This window comes from Rhinichthys klamathensis, unplaced genomic scaffold (assembly GCF_029890125.1).
Source record: "Rhinichthys klamathensis goyatoka isolate OS25496 unplaced genomic scaffold, OSU_Roscu_1.1 h1tg000055l_1, whole genome shotgun sequence".
Classification (NCBI taxonomy): Eukaryota; Metazoa; Chordata; class Actinopteri; order Cypriniformes; family Leuciscidae; genus Rhinichthys; species Rhinichthys klamathensis.
The window spans coordinates 6,647,267-6,658,107 of NW_026606600.1; positions in this window are offsets into that span (position 1 = coordinate 6,647,267).

The window sequence follows — 10,841 nt, forward strand, 5'->3', positions numbered from 1 at the left end:
CAAGGACTTTTTTGGTGGTCTGTTGTGTGAACGTGACTTCGGTCTGATGCAGCATCACATTGGTGGAGAGGGCTAAGTGGCCCTTTTTTAACTCTTTCTTTGAAATAGGGAAGGCAATCCCCGTTGGCCCAGGGATCATTTTCTATTTACGTTTCCCTTGCCAACGACAGAGGCGATGCTGGCCAAATTCACAAAAGAAGATCCACATTGGAAAATCCGGCTAATCCCTGATTGAAAGTTCATGCATTGGCTTCCATGTATAAGCTCTGGCAGATTTTCCCAGGAAACAGGAATAAAAAAAAATTTAAATAAAAAAAACATGAACAAACTAGGGATCTTTTTTGGTCTAAAGGAGCCACCCTTCAAGGCACACTCAAGCCATGACAATGTCGGAAATCATGTCCGTTTTTCAAGTGTGGGCTTTCATGTAAAAAGAAGCGAGAGTCTCCATTCTGCTCTCGTCGAATCAAAGGCGAACAGAAGGAGGGGTTAACATCTTCAGTTGTTCTGCCAACAGTATGAGGGCTACAGAGATCCATATCTAGCGGGAAGATGTTTGATGATTTTGGGGGCACGTGCCCACCTTGTACCTGCATTGTCTGTGAGCCAGTTCTTTCCTCTGTGCGAACGCATCTTTTCTTTTATGCCCCGCTCGTGTTCCCCTCCTCTCTCCTCATCCGAGTAGTGGCCATGGCTGGAGAGAGAATCTTCACAGATGGCATGACTGCTTGTCTTTTGGGGAGGGGGGAGTTAAACAAGCTTAAACTTTCTTATTTTCCCTTTGCTTTTCTTCGGGCAAAACTTTGGACTGAAACTTTCGAGGCCTGGCTCAAGCTTTATCTCTGCCCACATGCCAGGGATGTGTGGGGTCCTCAGAGGAGCTCCAGTTGGATGCTGAGTCTGTGGGTGCTCTGCGTCCTTCATCAACAAGGCCATCAGCGAAACGTTCCGGGTGCACGCCAAAGCCAAAGCCGAGCTCTGTCTCGTGGTACAGCTGGTCATCCCAGATTCGCTAGCCATTTGAAGCAAGGACTACTCAGTCCAGGATTTGATAAGGGAATGTTTTAGCTTTCCTTCGCTTCCCTGTGGTGCTCTGGAGGCAGTCTCTTGGTTAGATGGATAAGAAGCTCCTTTACTGGAAGTGATGGATTGTGGCTGGCACGGCAACGCTCTAATCAGCTTCTCAGAAGTTAAGCGTGGGCTCTAATGGTGTAGACTTGTCAGGACCCTGACGTCTCTGCCATCTCTCTTAAAGCTGAGAGTCAAGCATGCGAGATGCTGAGAGAAATGAAGCTGTCCTCCCTCGGCGTATGGACTGTGTTGTACTTCCCAAACATTAGCAGAAACACAACCTGCCTTAATTTGAAACAAGAGAGGAATAGAGATGCTTCACCAAGCCAATAAACAAAAAAGCATCTCTCTGCTAGATAAGAAATAAAAAGTGGCGGGATTGAGAGCTGAAAAAGAGCAGCGTGTGGACCCAGGAAGTGTTGTAAGTGTTGACGCCCCTGAGGAATAGACAGTGAGCGAGGTTAAGGTGTGAGTAGCGCAAAGCTCTTCTGTTATTATCCTCCACTCCGGGCCTCTATGGTGACCAGATAATAAGGCTCTATTACCACTTAGCCTCTCTTTGTGCCTTTCTATCCAACCCTGTCTCAGTGCTTCTCTCGAGTGGCTCATCGTGCCTGCCGCGATCCACTTCACCGTTGCGTGTCTCACCCACAGCATCGTTCCTGTGTGGGTCAGACGGCCAACTTGACCCGTGTCGATTGGAACACCTGATACTGACGTCCAGGCGTTTAACTGATTTACAGTTACAGCTCTCTTGCAAAAAATCCTGAAGTTTCTGTAATGCTTTTAAAGATCTCGTTTGAGGGAAAGCACAGTGATGTATTTGGCTTATATCTGAGTTCGCCACAGGGTTTTTAAGCACATCCTGAGTGCTCTTTTCTCTATTGTAGCCGCTGATTTGATCACTTCAAAATACGCATGCCTATAAATAGCAAAAAAGAGCATGTTCGGATCTGTGCTAGTGGACTTTGTGGAATGAATTCCATTATATTTGGTAATAGATATAGTGCTTCCTGAGTGGTTTCATTATAGATTCACTATTCTGTCTGTATTTAGGGTGAAGGTTGTGTGAGAATTAAGTTCACCTTCACCTCTGGTACTCTCATGCAATTACTCGCTGAATTCTAATTATATAGACAGATTATAGCATTTTTTAAATATGATTGCAATATTTAATACACTTTAAAAGTTGTATGTGCCCATGCGGGGCACAAATTTATAACATCATAATTAAGCTTAGAAAGGATTTATCATCACTGTGCTTCAAGCATAACCTAATTCTCATTTTCATAAAAAGCATCTGTGAAATAGTCTACATTAAACTCATTTAATGGTCAGCTAGTGTGTGTGTTTTCCCCTTTTCTCTACAGACATCTTCATGCAGTGAACTTTTACTAACAGCCCCTGGAGTCGAGGCACCTTTTAAAGAGGCCTGTGAGAGACTTCACTGACTTGTTCTCTTGAATCAGTTGAAAACACATTTCTCACATTGACAACAAACAGTCGAGTAAGAGGTGACCATAGGTAAATGATAGAGGTATCGCCTCTCTCACTCTCTCTGTCGTACACAGGTATCGCTCCTTAATGTGAGATTTGACATCGGCCTCTTTCGTTCCAGAGCGCTTTTTTTATTCCATTCCTCCATTGACACATTCTCAGCCCTTTAAATATTTATCTTTCTCTACTTCCGATATTTCTAAAAGCAGCAGGGTGGCTGCGTTCTTCGAGAGGCTCGGAGAGGTTACAGAAAAACAATGCTAAGGATGCAGGTGCGCAGACGTCGCCTGGCGCGGCTCGGAGGTATTTTTGCAGGTGCTGTAGAAAAGGACCCTTCTGCAGCAGTGTGTCTTGGATGGATCCTGACAAAGCCTTCTCTTTGGATGCCAGATGGACCCATGCATTCCCCATACTCTTGCGCAGCTAAGACCTAGGCTTTTCTCTCCACACCCCCTCCACCACCACCACCTTTTTTTCCTTTTTCACAACAAAAGAAAAGCGCTTTGGCTGAAAGAAAACCACAGCTGAATTTTATGGTGCCGCTTCTTTTGCCAAGCTGATTTTAGCAATTCAAAAGACGAAGTGCATGGAAATGCTGTTTCGGCTGCGTCGTCGATACGCTTTTGATGCAAGTTTGAATTGGCAGATATGTTTGCCACACTAATATATCGGTGCTCAGCGGGAAATCTTGATAAAATCCAGAAGCACACAGCAGAGACGGAGCCCGGCTCAGAGTGCTGTTGGAGCAAGGCTTCTTCTCCATAATGCCTATAAGGCTGGAATTGGGTGGCAGCAGTGTCAGCGGGAACGTGCTCGTGCAGTGATCCGAATTATCACAAATACACGCTTATGCTTGGCAATGACCGCACACAAACGCATACACATGGACAGACACACACTGAAATGAATGTTTATGCTGGCCATTGAGAACACACGCACACACATACGCAAAAATACGTGCTGTCCCTGCAGCTTGATTGTACACACAATTGGAGTGCTTTACTGGGAATACAATCAAAGAAATCAGAGCTAAAACAAATCCCCAGGGAGAATGAAAACACATTAGATTCATGTACTCTTAATTATATGTGCTTTTAAGCTTTGATGTATTAAAAAAGCATCAGTTGTTTGCTGAGCTGCAGGTTTTCCTCCACCGCCATATAGTCCCGTTTTTTATTATACTTTTTTTTCTCAAAGCATCCTTTTAATTCTTATATTGGCTCAGATATTGATTGTATTGTTCCTTGAACTAATAGCCTTATTATTCATAGTTCTGGATGTTTTAGTTTTCTCCTCAGCTCTTTTAATATGGCCTCAGCACCTGTACTTTGTCTCTCTTGCTGTACAATGTCTGAATGCATGTTTGATGCCCTTCTCTCTCTCTCTCTCTCTCTCTCTCTATATATATATATATATATATATACGTACATATATTAAAATGTCAGCACTCACCTAACTGCAATTCAACAGTCTAATGCTACAGTATGTCATGGATGAACTACTTCAGACAGTCCTCATTCTAGCTCTGACAGACGTCTTATTCTGTGTTCCGTTTTCATGCTCAGCTGAAGCTGGTACTTTTGTCTCTTTCATAGCGGTTAGAATTAGGATTTGGATTGGACAGACTGGTCAACGGTTAGTAATAAAAGGGGCATCCTGTATTCAGAAGATCCTCCTAGACTAACCTCTGTTTTAAGCCCCATTCAGCTGTGGCAGCAGCAGTAAGAAAATTCTTTAAACTTTCACGGCTGTAAAACTTTGTATCCCTCTGAATAGATAATTCAGGCTTTGCAACTCAGGCATAAAAGGAAGCTTAAATTACACCATACAAACTCTCATTAATATTACAGGGACCATTCTTTGACTTAATTTCATTTCATTTCTCCATTTGAGTGAAGTCAAACGTTGCAAGGGTAAGAAATTATAAGGGGTACAAATCATATTTTAAGGTTCAGTATTCTGGGAGGCTGTTAAATTATATTAGCCCATTTTTGTATGATTTTCAAATATTTGATTTTGGAAATGTTTTATTCTTTATCTTTCCACTCGTAAAAAAATCCTGTCTCTTGTGACTCTGCCATATACATATGCCATACACAACACACAAACACACCGCAATATTGACTTATGCTTTTAAACAGGTATGGTATTGAAAACATCATAAAAAGCTGCAGTTGTTTTTCTTGTTTTCAACAAGAGGCAACATTTTAAATTCTAAACAGTTCTTGTCGTAGCAAACATTTTGACATGATATTAAAAGGTTTCCTCACTTCCTGTCAAGTTTTGCAAAAACTGATCTCACATGTGGTATGGGAAAGATGCAGTAGAAGATCCTTTAGTGCCTTAGACAACATAATGGAGATCTTAAGTGCCATGGAGGAAAATGTTTTGGAGCAAAAGCTGTCGACCTTGTTATTTTTCAAAGTCAGTATCCGCAGAGCGAAAGTTCTTCTGTGCGCTGCTTCATTATGCGTGGAAATGAATAATGTGTGAATAAGACTGTATAAACAAAGAAAGTGAAATACAGGGAGCACGCAGACAAAAGATTATCACAGTTAAAGTACTGAATTTGTTCGTGGCAGAGCGGGAGAGAGAAAGAGACTGAGAGAGAGAGATTAGGAAGAGATGATAAGGCTAAATGCCTTGTGTGTCCTGTTGTCTAATTGTTTATAAATGGAACTAATCGTTTTAGAACAGTAAGCGTACCTTACATTTAACTGCCCCCCCCCCCCCCCCCCCCCCCATCTCTCCTTTGTTTTGATGAGAGAGGCAAACTGTCACAGTTAACAAATGCAAAAACATCACTATTATTGATACAGTTCGTGCATGTGTGTGTGCAATCGCACTTGTGAGAGAGAGAAAGTGTATGCACAAAATTAATCAAAGCGGGGGCGGTGATGAACAGTTTCTGTAGAATTCTGTCAAAGGTTAAGAGCTAGTTATTTTTAAGAATGACATGAATCTGGGAGAGACAGTGATTGCCTAAATGACCACTGTAATTACCAATTACTTCGTGAAGCAGAGAATATATTCACGGCATGTAGCCTGCTAAATACAGACAGGCATTAGCCCATTTACGTACTAATGCACATAATTTAGATCCTGAAAAGGGCAGATGGGAACACAATGGAAGATAGAATAGATACCGTCTAATATCATTCCAAAAAGAATATTGGATTCATTGGAGATGAATATTACTTTGTGTCAGATTGTTTTTCCATGAAACAGTCAAAATATATTTCATCTTTCTCCCTTTCTCCTTTTGTTAGCAGCCAGACCATTTAGCCCATCAGCAGGGGCAGGAGATGGAAGGAGAGAGAGAGAAAGCAAAGATACTGAGAGGTGGGTAGAGGGCTGGTTAGTGGTTTTGGCCCCTGTCCACATTAGCAGGTAATGAGAAATGAAGAAAACACACCATGACAGCAGAACCACCACCACAATGCAGTGATGCGGTTAGCGGCCTTATACCTCTTGCAGAGACTAAAATAAGATCCATACTTGAGACATAGGCTAACTAGATCAAAACATCTCTTATTTTACTCACCCCCTACAAACATAAAGCCACAATCTAAATGAGAGGTGAGGGGAGGGGATGTTGACAGGCCCGACTTGTACCAGGATGTTTACTAAATTAGACATAAACCGAGAGTGAAATGCAAAGCTCTGCAGATTCGCTCTTACTCATAAATAAGTTACAAAAAAGAAGGAAAAGAAAGAGCGTAAACAAATCCGAGAGGCAGAGAGAGCAACTGTAAGAGAAAAGGAGTGGTTTGATTGTGGGATAATGAGTTGCCATATACAAAGCTCCCTCCCACCCCGTCTCGTTTTTTCCCCCCAGTTCCTCTTTTTATCAAGTTTTCTCTCCTTCGCTATCAGCTGGTCTTGTCTCTCTTTCAACTTTTTACCCCCCTCCTCTCTCTTCTCCACCTCCCACTCAGTTTATCCATATCTTCATCCCACAGCTTCATGCTCTCTCTCTCTCTCTCTCTCTCTGTCTCTCTTTCTCTCTCTCCCTCTTTCCGTGTCACCTCCAGTGTTGCTCCGGTGGATCGTATAGTCTGGAAGGATAACGGGGACACATATTTGCACTCGATGTAATCGTGCCTCCCTCCATCTGATAAATACTTTGAGCGAAGCCTGATTATTGTAGTTGGCCTCCAGTTTCAAAAGAAAAGGCCGCTGAAAGGGAGGAGCATGGGGGGGGGGGGGGGGGGGGGGGGGTGCATGTGTGTTTTGAATCCAGACTTTGGATGTGTGACATCACCCTCTGTTCCCTGCCTTTCGGAGTAATGTCCGCGTCAGTCTCGTCCTGTTTGAAAGGGATTAGCTTATTCCACACAGACTTCTCTTTGGACTGGGCTGGCACAACATGCACAGAAAATCCACAAAGGCCATTCACATTGTAATGGTAGTAATAGCCTTCAGGAGAAGAAAAAAAGTTGTGTGATAGAGAAAGAGAAGACACTACTTCTTTTCCATCCTGTACTCTTCATCTGTAGCCCAATTATGGAATGTTTCTGGACTGCAATGAAACGGGATATTTTTAAGTAGCCGAGATGAAGTTATGCTGTCTCAGAGCCATGTTTGATTTTTCAAAATGTGTCTGTCATCTCGTGCCAAAGTAGTTAAGCGCTATTGTTGCTCCTCACTTAGCCACTGGCTTCCGTATGACATTTAGTTTAAAACTACCTGCACCAGAAGAAGCATCATGCTTATTGAAAGTAAGAGGGCATATTCCGCACTCCACGTAGATTTTGAATGCAACTTCCAGATAGATAAATAGAGAGAAAGAGAGAGAGAGAGAACTTTTAGTCTAAAAAAGGTGAATGACGCCCCTGCACTCTCCTGATGCCTCGTTTTTAAAACTCTTTTATTTAGATTGAAATATCAAGGGAGTTGGAATGATCTGTAAGGGGGAGAGGGAGAGAGGGAGGGGGGGCAGTTATTTTTTTATGATCTGGAGTTATGGAATTGGTTCTAAAGAATGTGTTGTCATGTGACACATTGATGGCCGACGTAAGGGTGTGGAATGCCAGAAGTCCAGAAGATGGAAGCAGTTTGGTTTAATATGGGCCAAGCACTTAGCAGGGAGTCCACAAACTGCTCAAAGCTGACATTTGCATCTCCAGGAGGCAAGAAAACAGGGGATCGGCCCGCATTCAACCTCACTATCCAATCCCATCCCCCAACACAAACACGCTACTACAATCGCTATGTATCTATTGAACAAATTTCATTTTTATTTTCAATTGATGAAAAAAAAAAAAAAACTGTTTTCAGAATTTTCTATTGATGCCCTAAAAGATAACACACATCCCTTAGATTGAGAAAAAATCTAAGTAAATAAAAAAACAGCAAAAGCTTGCCTGTCCTCCAAATGCCTCAGAAAATTGCTGATGTACTGAGCTGTTTTTTCATTGATGGGTTTAGAGTTTATTTAATAGGGGGCACATTCTTGTTAAGTCACAGCGACTGATTGCTTTTATGTTCTACTGCACTGGCTTTTGTATTTCAACTTAAATAAATAAATATGTCTCTAAATAAGTGAGACACTGAGACATGCAAAGGAAACTTACCAGTCAGAAAAAAGGCCTATTTCTGTTCTGTCATAGTCAACAGAATAATGTATGGTGCATTTATTTATTTTCAAAGTATGTATAATTTATTCCAGGGAGAAAAGTGTTGAGGATTTTATCAATTCTCAAGTCACATTTTGAGACAATTTCTTCTTTTTTGCTGACCTAATTAAATATATACGAGCAAAAACAGACAGACACAAATCTTGGCAGACCTAGAAACATCCTCTAGCACAGGCTAAGACTCGCTCCTACAGTCGACAGAAATTCGGAATGAAAGAGAGAAAGCGGTTATGAGTTCTTTTGACACTTGTGAAAAGCCCTCTGGTCATTTCAGAATCTCGATTTAGGAGTAATTACACCGCTTATTTATATGAAAAGCTAAACTCCAGAACTGTAAAATAGTTCTCTGCATATAACACGATCCATAAGAAATATTCTCGTATCAAATTATGCAGCACCCCATGAATGTAATATGCACTTAACATGAAATCTTTTCCTTCTTTACTGGCTCTTATCTTGTATCATTGCTTTTAATACCCTATCAATCCAGCAAATCATCAAAAAATTATATTAGACTGGTGAGTTGAGTGGTTTTAATGCCAAAATTATTGTTCTTTGATATAAACGTTGACACAGAATAGGGGTTTTGGCAGAAATATGACTATTCTTGCTCATTTTGCACAGGACCCTTTTTATTTCAATGGCATACTGTGCATAAGAGAAGCGTGCGGTTCTCGGGATAATTGTTCTTTTCATAGTAAGAATGGGCATATCAATTAAAAATAAAGTCTACATAATTATTATTCCAACACACAGTGGTCGACCTGCCATTGAAGGAACCAAAACAAAAAGCAAAAATCAAAAGCAAAAATCAAAGCTGTGGTAGTTACCTCCCTGTTCAATGTAAGTATTGTAGCGACATCAAACCACCACAGTCTTTATGCTTATGCTTCAGTACTTACAAAAACATCTACAAATGGGATGAATGGGAAAACACAATATTTTTCATCATCAAGCTAATACAATCTTTTATAGACTCTGTGCCCAACAGTTCAGTCACAGACTTTGCATTATTAAGAGGAAGTTTTTTTTTTTTCAGTCGCATAAATTGAGTTTCATTTATACCATTGCATGTAAAATAAGAAAAAAATGGAGCCAAGAAGCTAGATCTGCAAGTATGTGTTTGTAATGTTAGCATCAGGTAGCACTAGTTGTCTTCTCATCAGTATTCGGCAAGATGTTTTTATGGCTAGTGCTGAAGAATTCAAAACATTCATGTCAGAAGGAAACATTAGCATTTTCACATTTCTTTCTCTCCATTATCTCTTTACAATAATATTTTTCATTTTGATCTGTCCCAGTGGTACAGAGAGATCAGTTAATGTACACTTTTAGATGAGCATGTGTTCTTTATGATGTTCTTGATGTAAAGGGAGTCTTTAACCAAGCTGACCCCCACCTCTGTGTCTTCATATGAATATGAAGACATGTGAAGATGAGTCTGGTCTCATGGAGTAGCTGGTGGGAGGAGAGAAAGACGGATATATTATGGCTTTTTATTTGACAGAACAATGGACTTTTACTTCCTGAGTGTGAGTAGCAGTGTCTGTGGCAACAGTGCAGTTATGTTTTAAAATGCATCATAATTCACTGATACAATTTATTTTTTCTGACTGGGGATTATTTACTCACCCTTTTGCTCTTCTAAACCTGTATGCTGTTATTTTTCTCTCTCTAATGAACACAAACAAATAATCCCCCCCCCCCCCCCCCATACAAAGACACATTTAGTGACCACAGGCTGTCAAGCTCCTTTAAAAACATTATAAAAGCACCTTATTTGATTTGAAAGCTGTAGTGGTGAAGATGAAGTTTATCATTAGATAATCAGTTAAGTGATTTATTATCTGTTTCTTACACAAAATTATCTCTAAATTACTAAATTATCACTAGATTACTAAATTATTACTAAATTATCACTAAATCACTAAATTATCTGTTTCTCATACAAAACTACTGTATGAACTAGTTTTGTGGTTCTTTTGTAGTGTCTTATGGAGCTTGGCAAAACTTTGGTCACAGGGAACTGCCAGTGTATGGAAATAATATCAATGTACATGTAAGTTGTCAAAGAGTCAGCCACACCGTCACAGCCCCAAATCATCCCTCAATCACCAGGACCCGCCCACTCGTTCACAATCACCAGAGTACTGACTGGCTGCACTCGCACTCACTCTTCAACATACCCTTTATATGCCCCGTTCACCTTTCACTCCTTGTCTTGTTGCAGTATACAATGATTTATGTCAGACTCCTCACCTATCTACTCACCTTTGATCGTCTTGTCCTGTATCCAGTCTCCTGTCCGTCTTCCGTCCGTCATCCTGATCACCTGTCTTCGTGTTCACTCGTCACCTGCACAGAGAATCCACTTCAGTCATCACCAGCTAAGTCACCATCATCATTCTACAAGTCACCATCCTCTCACCATCATCTGGTTCCCATTGTTCCACCAGCACCTAAACCTGTCTGTCTCCTCCTGTGTTTGTGACAGAAGACCAGACCATCATGCAGAGTCCTGTTGGAACCAGCGGGGAGCATCCACCGGATCAGTTTGCCGAACCTGTGCAGGCGGTTCAGCAAACTCTGCCCTCTGCACCACCAGCTCCTTCGCCACCTGCCTCTGCCAGTCCC